This window comes from Rhinatrema bivittatum, chromosome 4, assembly GCF_901001135.1.
Source record: "Rhinatrema bivittatum chromosome 4, aRhiBiv1.1, whole genome shotgun sequence".
Lineage (NCBI taxonomy): Eukaryota > Metazoa > Chordata > Amphibia > Gymnophiona > Rhinatrematidae > Rhinatrema > Rhinatrema bivittatum.
The window spans coordinates 438,181,507-438,198,874 of record NC_042618.1 but is presented as its reverse complement, the minus strand read 5'-3'; the positions used below and the strand labels follow the sequence as shown (position 1 = coordinate 438,198,874).

The 17,368-nt window shown below is 39.1% G+C and overlaps 1 pseudogene; it reads left to right on the top strand.

Annotated features, from left to right (window-relative positions):
* Positions 1–17,368, top strand: part of LOC115089436 — a 1,328,227-nt pseudogene that overhangs the window by 255,036 nt on the left and 1,055,823 nt on the right.

Below are 17,368 nucleotides of genomic sequence, written 5' to 3'. Positions count from 1 at the left end.
GAGATCAGCCTTATAATCCTTGGACCGATGATTCGTCCCAGGATACAGTTGATCTACCATCAGAGCCCTCTCCCCCAGATGAAAAACAACGCTGTCCACCAAAAATCTATCTTTTATTAATTTCATCAAGGAAATATTTGAAACCATTCCCTTTCAGCTTCAGACGGAAGAGGACTCTAGACACAAGATGCTGGAAGTACTCCAGTTTCTTGATGCTCCTAAGGAAATCATGTCTATACCTATCCATGAAATCCTGCTTGATCTCCTGAAGAGAAACTGGGAACACCCATGTTCGGTCCTACCTGTCAACCACAAGACAGATGCCACCTATCTGGTGCAGTCAGCTCCTGCGTTCCAAAAGTCACAGTTGGATCATCACTCTGTGGTCGTTAAATCAGCCCAGAAGAAGGCACGACGTTCAAAACCTCATTCCTCCATACCTCCAGGGAAGGAACAAAAATCCCTGGATGCTTTTGGCAGGCGTGTCTTCCATGGCTCAATGCTCATATCTTGCATTGCATCTTGCCAGTTATACATGACCCAGTATAACAGAGACCTTTTAGAAAGATCCAGGACTTCTCTGATTCTTTACCAGAGCAACTCCAGACTCAACTTCATACTCTAGCTCAGAAAGGTCTAGATGCTGGAAAGCACGAGGTCCGTGCTGCATATGATATCTTTGACACTGCCTCTAGAGTGTCTGCAGCAGGGATTAGTGCAAGAAGATGGGCCTGGCTCAAATCCTCTGATTTAAGACCAGAAGTCCAAGACAGGTTAGCAGATCTACCCAGTGTGGGCAATAATCTCTTTGGGGGAAAAGATCCGAGAGACTGGCGCAGTTGAAGGGCCACCATGAAACGTTGCACCAACTTTTTTCTGTGCCGTCTGAGTTCCCTTCCGCCCCTAAGAGGACTTTCAGACGTGACTCTAGCGGCCGACCTACAAGCCAAGGAAATTTTATCCTCCGGCTTCTAGAGGATGCCCTTCCAGGCCTTTCCAAAAAGGTCAATCCAGGCAGGCGGCCTCAAAAGTCTCAGCCAGCTTCTCAGCCTGGACCAGTGTCAGGGTTTTGACTCCTTCCTAGAGAGTGTAAGCCAACCTCCTCTTCCATCCATACCAGTCGGTGGTTGGCTCTGCCACTTCAACAACGCTTGGGATACAGTCACCACAGACCAGTGGATACTCGCAGTAGTCACTCAGGTTTACCACCTAAATTTCCTGTCTGTGGACTCTCCACCTTGACTGACGGGAACATCCGATCACTCTCCCTTGCTCAAACAGGAGGTCGCATCCCTCCTCAAATCCTGAGCAATAGAACCAGTGCCCCTCCCTCAGCAGGGGAAGGGGTTTTATTCCCGGTAATTTATAATACCAAAAACGTCAGGTGGCGTACGCCCGATACTGGACCTCCGCGCACTAAACAAATTTTTGCACAGAGAAAAATTCAAAATGTTAACCTTGGGCTCTCTATATTCTCTTCTACAAAGAGAAGATTGGCTATGCTCTTTAGATCTCCAAGACGCTTACACACATGTCTCAATTACTCCATCTCATCGCAAGTACCTGCGATTCCTGGTCAGCCCTCGTCATTTCCAGTACCATGTACTACCATTCGGCCTGGCGTCCACTCCACGAGTGTTCACCAAGTACCTGGTGGTGGTCGCAGCCTTCCTGAGAATCAGGGTGTACATGTCTACCCTTATCTCGACGATTGGTTGATAAGGGCTCCGACTCAGCAGGGCACATTAACCTCCCTGCTTCTCACTATCAACACCCTGATCTCCTTAGGGTTTCTAATCAACTATCCCAAATCCAAGATAGTTCCATCCCAAACCCTATCCTTTATAGGGGCCGACCTAAACACTATACAGGCGAAAGCCTTCCTCCCCCAGGATTGCGCTTTCACCATAACATCTCTGGCGCATCAACTACAGACTCGAGTATCTTCAACTACTCGTCACTTCCTCATACCGTTGGGTCACATGGCGTCCTCGGTGCATGTCACTCCGATGGCTCGCCTAGCCATGAGAGTAATGCAGTGGACCTTAAAATGCCAGTGGATTCAAGCTTGTCAGCCAATGTCCAGCATTATCCAGGTTACCAAACAGCTCCGTCTGTCACTAGCCTGGTGAATGCACCACTCCAATCTCATTGAAGGCCTTCCATTTCAGGCTCCAGATCCTCAAATTATCTTAACAACAGACGCATCCAACCTCGGGTGGGGTGCACATGTAGGTGATCTGCAGACTCAGGGAACCTGGTCTCCAGAGGAAGCCAAACACCAGATAAATTTCCTGGAGCTACAGGTGATCAGGTATGCCCTCAAGGTCTTTCAGGATTGCCTATCAAACAAAGCCATCCTGATTCAAAACGACAATCAGGTTGCGATGTGGTACATCAACAAACAAGGGGGAACGGGCTCCTACCTCCTGTGTCAGGAAGCTGCACAGATATGGGCATGGGCCCTTTCCCGCTCGATGTGCCTCAAAGCAACCTACTTGCCGGGAGTGGACAATGTGTTGGCGGACAAGCTGAGTCGCACTTTCTATCCACACAAATGGTCTCTCAACCTCCAGGTAGCAGACACGATATTCCAATGTTGGGTTTACCCTCGAATAGACCTCTTTGCGTCGGTCCACAACCACAAAGTAGACAACTTCTGCTCTCTCATTCGCAGTCACCACTCACAACCAAGAGATGCCTTTGCCCTCTCGTGGGGCAGCGGTCTCCTCTATGTGTACCCTCCACTTCCACTCATATCAAAGACTCTCGTGAAGTTACGGAGAGATAAGGGCATAATGATTCTGATAGCCCCTCACTGGCCACGCCAAGTGTGGTTTCCAATCCTCCAGGACCTATCAGTACACCGACACATTCCTCTAGGGAAGGATCCCCTTCTAATCACTCAAAACAAAGGGTATCTGCGTCACCCCAACCTCCAAGCTCTGTCTCTGATGGCCTGGATGTTGAAAGGTTAATATGCCAACCTTTTAACCTTTCAGAGTCGGTATCCCAAGTCCTTGTAGCTTCACGAAAGCCTTCAACGAGAAGGTCTTATTGCTCTAAATGGAAGAGGTTTACAGTCTGGTGTACTTCCATGTCCATAGACCCCTTCACTTGTTCCACTGCGAGGTTCCTGGACTACCTCTGGCACCTGTCAGAGTTAGGCCTAAAAACTTCCTCTATCAGGGTGCATGTTAGTGCAGTGTCTGTATACCATAAGGGTATAGGAAATGTTTCCATTTCATCGCAACCCTTAGTATCACGTTTCATGAGAGGCTTGCTCCATTTAAAACCTCCACTGCGCCCTCCTGCCCTGCTTGGGACCTTAATGTGGTTTTGGGACGGCTCATGAAACCTCCGTTTGAGCCTCTCCACTCCTGTGAGCTCCACTGTCTTACCTGGAAGGTAGTTTTTCTTCTTGCGATCACGTTCACTCGCAGAGTTAGTGAATTACAGGCATTAGTTACCTACCCGCCTTACACTAAATTCTGCATGACAGGGTAGTGCTCCGCACTCACCCTAAATTCTTGCCGAAGGTAGTGTTGCATGTCTTTGGGTGCATTTGGTGCTTTGCTCGGGCATCCTCAGCTCGGTACTCACCCATATGTGAGAACTACCATCCTGCTTGTCCCGTGAGAAAGCAGAGTTGCTTACCTGTAACAGGTGTTCTCACAGGACAGCAGGATGTTAGTCCTCACGAAACCCGCCTGCCACCCCGCAGAGTTGGGTTCATTTATGTTTTCTTATTTTATTTTTCGCACGTGCTTTTACTATAACACGAGACTGAAGGGAGACCCCTGCTGGATGCAGGGTCAGTGCATTGCTGGGCATGCCCAGTAGGTGCCAGTCAAAGTTCTAGAAACTTTGTCAAAAGTGTTCCGTGATTGGGCTCCATCCTGATGATGTCGCCCATAAGTGAGGACTAACATCCTGCTGTCCTGTGAGAACTCCTATTGCAGGTAAGCAACTCTGCTTTTTGGTGCATACCCCTAGAGTCCATATCACCAGAAGAACATAGAAAAGGAAAGAGGCAGTCTGGAAAATGACAGCAATATATGGCTCTATGCTTTTTAGTTTTGATTGAGTTGTATTGTTTATGTTTCCGTCTTTTTATCTTATAGTTTATGGTCCCATTTAAGTTATATGACTTGTAGTCTGATTCTTTGGAAGATCATTAGTAGTAAGATATTTTATTTGTACTGAATTTTAATGGGATTTTGTTCATATAGTTATTTCATGTGCTAATTCTACTGTATATTGATACTGTTATTTGAATTGGTTGATTTTTTATTGTGTATTGTGTTGTAATTTATGTTGTAAACTGTCAAGCTTGCTATGAAAAGGAGAATGAGTATGATTTACTAAGACTTTTTTTTCCCTTTTATGTGACTAAGGGAAAAATCTCAGTAAATTAGGCACTTAATGATCTAATTATGTGTACCTTAAAAAAAAGTAGAGAGAACATATGCTATAGTTATTTAAATACCTCAAAGGTATAAATAATGGAAAAGAAACATTTTTTTCAGTGTTAAGGAAGTTCTAGGCCATAATTTGAGTCAGGTATAATATTACAAAATATTTCTTCACAGTAACAGGCTGATGCAGTACTGATGTGCTAAAAACATACGTCCAACCTGTATGTACTTTTTTTTAACGTGCACACAATCAACTCTCCTGGGTGCCCGATGCAATAAGCAAGTGAGCCGCCGCATTAAAAAGGACAACAAGAGTTAAATTGTGCATCCCTAGCATGACCCTGGTATCCAGTGCCCAAGGTTGGGCGTAGGTTAGGAAAATGAATGCTCGATTTTACGAGCGTCTGTTTTCCTAACCTGGGCACAGCCACGGGTTAGGAAAAATTGGCCGCTCATAAATTGAGCATCCCTTTTCCTAACCTGACCGCTTTAAATACTTTTTAAATTTTTTGCTGCTTCTGTGGTTCCTCCTGCTTAGTATCGTGACAATATTAAGTCAGAGCAACCACAGAAAAGCACAGAAAAGCAGTATTTTATACTTTTCTGTGCATGACTTGGGGCGCCTCAAAACTTAACACCAGCTCTGGGGCTGGCATTAATTTTTGTGTGCATAAAGGTGTGCATCCAGCGCGCTGTAACTTTTTACATCGGGCATACTAATTAATAGCCTCATCATCATGCATTTACATGTGATGCTATTAACTGCGTGCTGGTTTGGATACGTGTTTGGGACGCACTAATCCTGGTATTGCATCGAGCATAAGCCTAACGCATCCACAAGGCGCATCCAAACATGCGTCCAGCGGTGTGTTGTCCTTAGCACCCAATATTGCATTGGCCTGTAAGAGTGGTAGATGCTCAGAAGAGGCTCCCTGGTACAGACAAAAACAGCAGAATTCGAGAAATCATGGGACAAGCACAGAGGGTTCTTTAGTTGTGAAGAAATGAAGAGAAAGCCAGAGATCAACGGTGTTTATAGCATTGTAACAGAAAGTAAATTGGGATGGGTAGACTAGATGGGCCTTATGATCCTTATCTATGTCATATTGAATGTTTCTAGGATGTTCCTTGGTATGGCATAAATGCATTTTGAGTGCATGCTGAGAGCTAAGCAAAGTTGCATTGCTTTCTATTGACACAAATATGTTCTGTTGTTGTTGCGTTTATCTATTATCATTCTTCTGTTTAGTATAATGATGATGATGATGCACCATCCAGTACATTTTTCAATGCCACTTCAAGAAAATATGAAACTAAGATTTTGTCAGATCCTCATTATGAGCCCAATTTTATAACAGCCCATGTAGGGCTGAAATCCACTTGTACTTTGTACATAAGGACTTCAACCCAAATTTTCAAGGTTTACTTAAATGTGTAAGTCTGCTTGGAAAACTAGTGGCACCGCACATACTTTTGCATAGCATAGGCACACACGGAGAGCAGGTGTAAATGCCCACGCAAAGATTTATGTGCATACATTCTAACATCGAAAGTAAACATGTCAGTCATTTCTCTGTCCCAGCACCACCCTGGGAATGCCTCTTTGCAATACATGCAAAAGTACATGTGAAAAACACTTGTGCTTATACCTTTGCAAGTACGGTCCCTGGAATAATTTTCCAACAGCCGATTTGCACAGGTGAAAAAACATGTTTTTTGCAAATAAATGCTTCAGAAAATTCATCCCATGAGCCTTCTTTTTTACACAATGTGTTAGTGGGATATTTACTGTAATGGGGTCTATAGTGGTGTTTTTAGTGTTGATGTATTGAGATCAGAATTAATTTGGGGAAGGGTATTCCATAATAGTGTTTCCAGCTCCATCTTCTCTCTCTCACACTCTCTCTCAATTTCTTTCTTATCTGTTACTGTTTAAGAGGTTAGCTCTGAAAATACCATTGTGACCTAACTTTTCTTTCTATTTTTATTGATATTACATCATTTTTATAGGAATCTAAAAAGTATTACAGAAATCACATAGATTGTGTATTTATTACTGATTATAATAATGCCACACAAGTACAAACTTCTTAAATAAACAAACTTCTTGTTTAGCCATAATTATCTGTTTGGAAATCTGTGTCAAAGGAGATTCTCATTCTTTGTCCATGTTGTTTGTGCTTTGTCCAATATGCTATAATGCCAGCCCATTACGCAGGGCTAATACTGCAATTCTGTTTAGCAATTAAAGAGATGTGTACATTTTCTCTATGGGTGAGGAAGGATGTTCTGATTAAGATATGGTTGAGTCTATACCAGTTCATATTTTTGTTCAGATTACCAAATCAGCTGTTTTCTCCCCTCTCCCCTCTTTGCACATAAACACACCCAGTACAAATCACATATCAGAATATTTCCAGTTGACTTGAATTTATGTTAATTGATTGGTTAACATTTTCAAAGTGCGCCAAGTTATACATTATTTATGCAGGCTTGTATGAACTAAGCAGCTCTCCAATTTAATTTGTCTTTCAGTAGTTATATAGTTGACTATTCAAACTAGAGTCACCCCCTTGTGCAGATTGAGGGAGTAGGAACAACATTCAGAACAGGAGTTGAGTCAGGTTTGCACTGGAATTTGCAAGCCAAGTCACTTCTGATTTATGATTTGGGTTCGGAATTATGGGGCTTGTAGAATTCAAAATGGACTGAGCCATCCCCATTGGGAGTTAGATTTTGAATTTAATATGAACTGGCTTGCTTGTGCCTTATTATATTTTGTCCAGATGCCAGGAACCACCGCAGTGTTGGCTGCTTCCTGTGTTTAATGGACAAAGTATAATGTGGTTTCTGTAGTTTCATGTTCATCTAGCTCCTGCTTGTACATTTTAGGTGCATTTTATGATTTGTAATGTGAAAGTTATGCTTGACATGAAATTAAATAATGCAAAACTGGAACGGCATACTGTCAAAAATGCATGCAATATGGATTCAGTTTGCTCTAGAACAGAATGTTAAATTCTGTATAATTATGAGATATTTAATAGCTTCCATAGATTCTATGAGGAACATGCTTTCCATTTGCAGTGAAAATGATAACATTTGTTATTAGAAAAATAATAATGCACATTTTGCTGATTTGCCGTACTGTGCTTCATATTCTGATGGCGTGAGTTCTCAGCATAGTACTCTGAGGTAAACCAATAATTCAAAAACTTACTATCTACAATTTCAACTTCTTGTTCAGATAGGAAAGAAAGTGCGGGGGGGGGGGGGGACTTTTGTGTTCATTGAAACCATCTCTTTGTAAACTCCTGGTTTGCATGGAAAAAAAATAAACATTAAGAGAGAACAAGGTTTCTTGAAATATGTTCAATATAAGAAAATCCTCATCTGTTTTTCTGAAATCATATATTTTCTACATGTACTTAGTGATATTGCAAGTGGAGTTAAGTTGACATTTTTACATTTTTACCTAGACCTTTTTCTAATGAAAGTACTGAACGGAAGTAAGCTGAAAGTGGTTTGCCATTTAAATTAACATGTAGCGCTCAGTGACACTCAACTAAAAGCAGCAAGTTTCTTTCACCTTAGCATAAATTTAGCTTCACTGAAAAACAGAGTCTTGATGGAAATTCAGTATTACAGGATTCCACAGTGTTATGGTATTAAATTGAATTTAGTTAATGCCATATTTTACATTTTTATTACACCAAGTTATAATTCATTCTGATTTCCTAATCTTCTATAGAAGTATACTTTGCGTGTATAGACTTTTAGCCTAGTTGAGAAAAAAAAAATGTCTGGAGAGCAGTAGTTAATGGCAACTAACGGCTTCTTTGGGCCCAATTAAGACTGTCCAACTGTGCAGTGTATTCTCAAGGGTGCTAGTGCAATGAGCTTGCCCATCACATTTTGGGTAATATGTAATGCAGTTTTAAAATTGACAGTTTTTCTAATTTTTAAAATTAAATTTTTAAAATTGTCTTCAGATTTTTTCTTTTACTTTTAATATGCATTAGTGATAAGGTCAGGGTTGAAACCCCTTTGTGCGGCGGCGTTACATATGCACCACAGACTGAACTTGGAGCCCTCAGTAATTGTGCTTGAGATATGGATGTGCTCTTGGTCCCAAATCAATCTTGTCACTCCTTAGAAAGCAATGAAAGATAATAAGTACTATTCACCTGATTGCCTTCTTGCTCTGAGACAGCTGGTGACGCTTGTCTTCCTGATAACCAGGAGTTTCAGATCTCAGGCAGGGATAAAGTAAAGCTAGGAGCTTGCAGAATCTAAAATTGACATTCGATGGCTGCATAGAGGGTCAGGAGGGGGTAGAATCTGTGACATATATAAGAAAGGAGCAAAAATTTATCTGCTCTGCTTGTAATGATTAGATGTCTCGTTGTCTGGCTTTCTTACAGCGGATGATTGATCGTACCCGCCAGCTGACTAATATCATAATTAGCAAAGTTGCTACTACATCTGAGAAGTTTAATCGAAAAATTTGCCAGCAGTGTGATGGCATTGTCACAAGGATCACAAGCACTGCAGCATCGACTTCCGCACTGGTGGAACTGCAGAAGTATGTAGACAGTGAGGAGTGTAGAACTTGCACAGCTGAAGGTAGGTTTCATCCTCAGCTCCACCTGCTTTGCTTTGGGGTTTTGGGGTTTTTTTCTTTGTTTCGGGGTGGTGGATTTCTTAAGAAGAGGATGTAGAAATTAGGGCATGTAAAAGTATGTTGTTTTTTTGTGTAATATTGAAGCATTTCATTTTGGAAATAAAAAAAAAAATCTGAAAATATAAGCATTCTAATAAATGTGAAAATATTAGGAAGGCACTCGGCTTATTGCAGTCCTTGTTCTACTTTTAAAAACAATGAATGTTGCAATTATATTTGCTAGCATTTTGCTAAATGGCTATTAGCAACAAAAATAATTTCATAGCTCAGTGCCTTGGCATTATGTTACATTTTCTGTTTTCCCCCCTGATTTATTTTTCGGTTCTTCCTGTTTACGAGAGGAAGAATAAGCATTAAAAACACAGTCTTATTTTTAATTTTAATGTAATTAAATGGAAATTTTTTTCCAGTTGAAGTGATTTACTGGTATTATTTAAATGTGCATTATTGAAGACTTGTCTGCTGGGTTTCTTAATTATTCCTTTGTATATTCATATACAGCGTTCTTCTGAAATAAGAATGATCCATAGAAATGAGGATATTTTTTTTCCCTTGTGAGCTTGTGTTTATGTGCTTGGTGCCGTTCTTGACTGAAAAGATAGGCTTTGTAATATGTGCTGAAAATGCCAACCTGGCATATTGTTAATGAGTACAAATGTTGACAGTGACAGAGGTAGAGTATGTGACATATACTGAAAAAAAAATACATGAGGGAAAAGCACATCTTATTTATGCTTTGTCAAAGTGCTATTGTAATAGTTGAGCAATCAATTTAGGATATAAATGGGGTAGCATATAAAGGTTCTTCCACTTACTCTCAGAGGTTACCAAGGCCACTGCATCACAGCGGAAAAGGGTCATTTGTCTTTGGTGTGTGCTTCATTGTCTGTCTGCCTGAAGTACAAGGGTAGCTTTTAAACATAAGTGCACACAATTTTGGAAGCAAAATTTCATTATATTGTGCTGAATCCCTTGAGATAGATATATATATATATATATAGATAGATAGATATATATATTTATTCCTTAATTCTTAAAATAAACATGTCTATGTAAATCTTTGTTTGCAAAGTAAAAGTTGGAAGAATTCCACTGCCAGGCAGGCAGCAATAGATATTCACAAATGTACTACTGGTAAATCTAAAAGATATTTTTGTTTGGTATTTTTTTTTAATTTATACTTTCTAAAAAATTAGTTGACCATTTCAGGAACATATTGTGCAAGTATTAAGAAGACAGCATAGCTCCACAAAATACATTTGTGCGTTTTGTTTAAAGGGTGATTTCTCTTTAAAAGCCAGTTGCATTCTCTTCCGTTCTTAGGAAAACCTAGAAGTAGCAGCAGAAAATCTTCTTTTCCTAATGGACTATGCATCTCTGCCACAAGAGGATGTTGTTCTTAATGGGAACAACTTTTCCTGACCAGAGAATAGGTAATGGCTTTAGAGGAACTATATTGTTATTTGATTGCTTTCATTTTAAAAAGTCTGTATTTAAATGTGTAGACTGAGTGAGCTAAACAGATTAATCATGGCATTGAAGGCATTGGAGTAGATTAAGTTACTAAAAACAGTGTATAGGGTTTTAAAAAAAAAAACATACAAAGCACATAATGTTTTGTACACTGTTACAGCTCAGAGTATGAGAACTGTAGAGAGGACCACTGAAGCACTCTCTTAAGGATATACCTGTTTTTTTAACAGGATTATCTCTTGAGAGGGGCAGAAATGAAGTCTAGTAATAGTTTCGCTGGAATTAATAATTTTAATGCAATTGTTAATGGTGGCTGTGCTGTTGTAAAGAATTAGCAGATTAGTGATACATAATGAAAGTAATGAGTCCTTTTTTACATGGAAATAGTAGTATAATGAATGTCTTGCAGGTGAATGAAACTGCAGTTTTCAATTTTATTATAGATTAAAGTTTGATTGACCTTTGTTGGGGTGATTAACCCTTTTGAAATAAAAAAAAACAAACTGCTAAATTATTCTGCCCAATTTAAATGCAAACCAAGGGGAGAGTGGTATGTCATTCAGTCATATTAAAATAAAAAATGCCTGGTTTTTTCTTTTACATTTATGCACGTTCCAGTGAGGTACAATTGCAAAAGGAGCATGATTTAGCGCAGGCAAAACTGGTCCAATGGCGCAATGACTTTACAGAGCGTATAGCTGATGTAGCTGCCATGGTGAAGGAATTCCAGAGACAGGAGCAAATGTCTGACGCTGTTCTTTACGTGAATGATCTCAACAGAAAAATCCAGGAATTCGTGGACAAGGTATGATTGCACATATTAAGCTTGGAGCTTTCATCGCCTCCGAACTAATGACTGTGAAGCAAATATGCAATTTTTTAAACCATTAATAAAACCTTTAAAATAATATAAATGGCGCACATTCTATCTTGGTGCTTCAAGTCGGCATATCTGAAAAATTGGAGATGCCTCTATTTCAGTTTACATTTATTTTGACTTTGACTCTTCTGCAAAAAAAAATTTAATAAGAGTTCTGTAAGATTTTGGGATTATAAAATTCATTGTTTATTAGACATTAAACAGCATGATTTCATATTTTCTTAGCAATATGCTGTTTTTTAAATTTCTCAATACATTGTTTACAGTTCTGAAATTGGTGGACACAAGAAAGCTATTTGTCCCCCCTGATAAGTGAATGACTGTCAGAATTTCTGCCCTCTCGTAGCTATATGAACAAAAATGTTTCCTATCTGTGCACCTCAGAAAAGCTCTGGACTTTGAATGTGCATCGTTCCATCTGTTTGTAGCAACGTCATGCTAACAGAGAAATCCTAAGTACTGAAGTACAATATTTAGAACCTAAAATGTATTCTCTTGGAATTGTTAAATACCTATCTGGAAAAAAAAAAAGTTACTTTTTGTGAGACTCCATCCAGAAGTTTAAAAGAAATTTAAGGACATTGAACTACATTTCTGAGAGTGTTGTAAATTGAACAGCTGGTAGAAAAGAAAATCTAGATTAATTTTCTGGAGTCCTGATTTATACCTTAAAGCTTGCCTTAGTGACATCTACAGCTAACGGATCCATTTGCAAAACGATCACTGTCTAACTGTTAATGATGAGACTATTGTTCTACTGTACGTTTGTAAGCAAATGAGCCATGCAGCGTCTAGCCTGGTGGGATGTATGCTATTAGTTTTTAGTTTCTGACAGCTCCTATGTCTAAGCTTAAACTCTGAAGCAAGGATTAAATATAAAAAAAATATTTGATTAAGACATTTTTATGAGAGGGGGTGAAGTCCAGAGATAGATTAATTGATATTAATACAGTTTAGATGTAGTCATGCTATGAATCAAGCTACTTGGCGCACTCCTCATGCAGATATTTATCCACCAGATGGAAAGCCTTGCTGTTTTTGGACATCTAAAAATGTTCTCTTACCTATTAGCTGAAAAAAGTTTCATAAGATTCTTTAACAATGTCAGTTGTTGACATTTTACTGCACGTGTTTTATTTCTTAACTTAGCCAGAAGGGTAAACATGCTAAAACATAAAAATAACAGATTTTCCAATTGCACATGACTGTAAAACACAATGACAGATATTAATGTTCTGGAATTGATACTGTAGGAAATAAAAGACTAAGGTTGGCCTAGGCTCAAGTCATTTATTCTTTTTAATGTGCCATGTCTTTTTTTGCTTTTTTTTTTTTTGGCGGGGGGTTGTTGTCATGGTTTGAACTATGTTGGAAGTGAAGCATTGGTGCCAACCAATCAGCGGCAAGTTCCAGATGTTGTTATCTGACAGTAGAAGCCTGTTGGAGCTTTACAGCTTAAGTGACAGTTGAGAGAAAAAAATAATAAAGGGTTTTTTTTTTTTTACATTTCTTTTTGAAATTCAATTTTCTAAAAGCTATAGCATGCCTGTTAGAAGACTCTATCACTGGTGTAAATTGCTTTTGACCTTGTTGGATGCCCTTTTATTCAACTCGGGACATCTAGTTGGAGTTGCGGGAAATTATCTGGATATATTGCCCTCTCCTGCTAGGACTGTAGCTTAAATAGAAGTTCACAGGCCTGAAAATAAGTAAGAATATTGACATTGATCTTCTCACATTACCTATGAATGCTCAAATAAATAGAATAGTATGAGAGAGAAATTGTACTGTAGTTCTGGTTAGTGAGGTGAAAGTCAGATCTTTTTATTTTTAGGTTTAATAGTTTAATGCAGCAATTAAAGAAAGCCAGGAGGGCCATTGCTCCGCAAAGCAGTATGACTACTGTGAAAATAAGAGTAAATGTGTAACATTTTGTATAGTTATTTATGCATGCTGTCTACAATTGGAAGCCTTACTAAACAGAATGCTTTGTACTAATTTCTTTAGAAAACATTAATCAATCATGAAGAAGGTCTTCTGGACACAGGCCACATCAGTTCATTTCTTCAAATACAGGATGTCACCAACATGCTGGAACCATTTGAGAGATTATGGCCAACTGCTCTTCATTTTAACACATCCTATGCTAAATGGATACATAGTCCTCTCTTGCAAATTAATGCAAAGGAAGTAGAAGAAGAGGTGAGCTAGTAATGCTACTTATATCACTGGAGAAAGCAAGCATTAGTTGGTATGCTTGTCACTTAGTTAAACCATGCTCAGTCTTAGAAATTATTATGACCATTGTTTCTTAAATGCATCTGTTGCCGGGCAAGTCTGTAGTGATATATTTGTGACGATGGTAGAGCGATCCTATATCTTGACAACTTCTGTAATTTGAAGTCAAAGGTTTCCTATGTATTTATTGTAATTTCCCACCATCATTTTTGTTGGAAAACCAGAGAGAGCAAGTAAGCAAAGTGTTCTATCAGGGATTGTGCCCATTTATATAACAGCTTCTTTACTAAAAAAATAAACCGTTTTTCTCATTATGGGGGTTATTTTCTAAAGCTTTATCGCATGTGTTAGGGCCCTAACTCACACGATAAGGCCATATCACATGCGAAAAGGCCCTTTTCGCATGCGATATAATGCAAATTAGGGGGAGGGGAGGAGTCGGGGCGGGGAAGGGGCGGAGTTGGCATTATCTTCACTGCCGGTAATAATGTTACTAACATTATCGTCAGAAGTAGCGCACCAAATAGCACCACCTTTCATGGTGGCACTATTCGGTGCGAAAGCCGGCAGTCGGCGCACCGCTGTGGTGTGAAGGCTGCGGGCTTTCGCAAGTCCACCCCTCCCTTCACCCCTCTTCCCCCCCCGTTTTTGCAGGATTCATCATTCTGTGAAGAATGATGAATCCAGGCCTATGTTTTTAGGCTTCCTTCCCTTCCACGACAATGTGGTGGCCCTTCGCAACTCCTTCCTTCCATTCCTTTGGTTAGGTGCAACTGGTGTGCTGCCACAGTCTTCCACTATGTGCTTGCCAATGAAATACCTCCAGTGCATACATAGTATTAGCGGCAGCAGCAGCCAAATTTACATATAATTGGAGAATTTAGACATAACCAATTAAGGGCCTAAAGTTACTAACGTTTTTCTCCCATTCTATGTTTATGGAACAAGAGCTGAGCAAATAAGGCCCCAAGAGTCGAAAATCATACTGTATTTCAAAGTATTATTTTCAGTTCTCCCATTTCATGTGAATCCCTTTGCTCATTTCTCCACTGATACTAGGTCACAGATGGACAGACACGATCACCCAGTAAGGCATTCTTTACTTACCTTCGGTAAAGAATGTCTAAAAACTCTATTGGCTCTTGGGTATAAAAGACTGTGACTTATTTTTTCCATATCAAGATAAGAAATAGTTAACACTTTTCAACGTTAATTATGGCAAACCTGTGTTTCCTTCTTGTGATATTTGTGCTACATGATGTGCTGGATAACAAGCAAGTTTCTACACTTAAAAAAGGAACAAATTGAACCATGGGATGTAGAATATCTGCTTGATTCTGAGAAAAAAAAGCAACACACCATTTTGCAGAAAAATCCATTTTTCTATGTATTGTTTTATTAGGAGAACAAGAATTAGCCTGGGGTAGGTAAACTGATATATTAATCTTACCTATCTGTTAAAAATCAATAACTCCCCTTTGTAAAATGTTCTCATCAGGTCCAGAATTTATGGAAGATTAGCTACAAACTGACAAAGGTATTTTATCATCTGGACTTCCATGGCCCTTTGAAAGTAGCTACCACTATTAAATCGTAGCTTGAGAAGTTTAAAATCAGCATGCTAATTATAAAGATTTTGTGCACACATGGGGATAAGTCAAAGCACTGGAATATGATGAGTGAAAAGGTAAGTGAAGACATTATCTATAGATTCACATTCATATCCACATATCAATTGTTACCTGAAGTAGGATTTTGTTTTGGGTTTGAACCAGTAAAAGTTGTCCCGTCAGGTTTTACAGCATTGTTCCATCATTTTAGTAAATATTTTTAAAATGCATTAGAACTTGTGAGATAATAAAGTTATATTAATGGTGGAGCCATAGCACTTTGTAACAAAAAGGCATTTTCGTGTGATTGGCGTCCTCTGTTCTGATGCTGTTGATAAAGCAGTTATGGGAGCTCTGCCATTTGTAATGGAAAGAAGGATGCCATTTCTGACAATGTACCTATTGGTAATGGCTGAACATGTGTCTTAAAAAATGCTCCAATGATATTTTTTTTCCCCAACTAGTGAAGTATCTGATGGGTAAGCAATAACCATTTTGACCAATTTGACTACAGAGTGTCAAAATATTTGAGGATGTTCTAGCCATTATCCTGTTTGATAATGATGGAATGCCTAGTTAAGAATCAGCCTTTCAGTGTAGAAAGACTAACACTCATTTATAAAATAAAAGTCTAAGTTTCTAAAATATGAGACAATTAGATATAGATTAATTTTAAAAAACTGTGTTCATATGTAGCATCATGTCATGTGTCTATAAATGCTGATTTAACTTGTATTTTTCACATCATTTTTGAGGAAAAAAGATGCTCTGGGTTATTGAAACATTACTAAAGGATTCAGCTTTTTCCCAAAATTACAGACCTTTTGCATAAATGTGCCTAATTACCTGAATTCAGTTTTGATTAGCAGTGTTAATTGATGCAGCTGTGGATGCTATCTGTTTACCTAAATTACCATGTGCAAACAGCAATATGTCTGAAAGTGAATATGCTAAACTGAAAATACTAATTAGCCAAGACAGATTGTTATTCAAATCACATCTCAAAGCTTTTTAATGAAAGCCTGGATGTGTCAGGGTTTTATGATATTCAGACAAAAATGTCTAATATTACATATGATTTCTAAAATTAATTCCTGGGAACAGATGGGATGTCGTCCAGGGTTCTCCAGCATTGCTTCCAGTATTGAGGCGAATATTTTGCTCTTCTGGAAACACATTCATATGTGTGCTTTTTTGTTTGGTGAAAATTCCAGTGTGTGCTTTGATAGAGTGCCAGCCCAGTGCATCAGAACTGGTGTACATTTATATCATTCCTACCTTAACCAATAACAATTAGCATAAGCTTACCTGTGAAAGCAAGGAAATCAAATAGACTTGATTTACTAATAGCTGAAAAGTTAACCATGCGACTTTCACTAAAACGTATCCTTTGTTTGATTTTTGTACTGAACCTTTGTTCATCTCTTTGGGAACATACGCACTAAGAAATAATTCAGTTTGTGTTTTTAAAGTGATCCTCTCTCTTTGTATATCAACTAAGTAGGATAAAACTGCTTGTTTTTTTGCAAATATTTTAATATTCTGTTTTATTTTTCCCTCTCTAGATTGATGCTTCCTTCCCCACATTTTTAGTCCCTTCAGTCATTGTTAGTGTAGCAGGTGAGGGCAGCTGGTGGCAGGACACCTTCCTGTCCTTTCCCATAGAAACTGGAATGCACCGGGCCATAGCTGTAGTAACATAGTAGATGATGGCAGAAAAAGACCAATCAATCCATTCACATTGACCAATTATTTCTGCCCAGACTGCAAGGATATATCCCAGCTGCCAGCCATTCAACATGACCGCTTGTAAGATGTCCAGGACAGTTTTTGTCATTTTCCTTGTTTGTACTTTACCATCTTGGGCAGATGAGCACACAGGATCCTCTCCCTCTTAACTCATATGCAGCATTCTTCCCTTCCCATGTCTAACCACAAAGCTTTGAAATAATCTAAATAGCTACCATGTACTAGCATGGCCACACCTGAACATCCAGCCTCCTAGGTCTCCTGCATAGCCTGCCAGACAGATTGGGCTAGATGAGTGCCTATGTTTCTGTTAGGA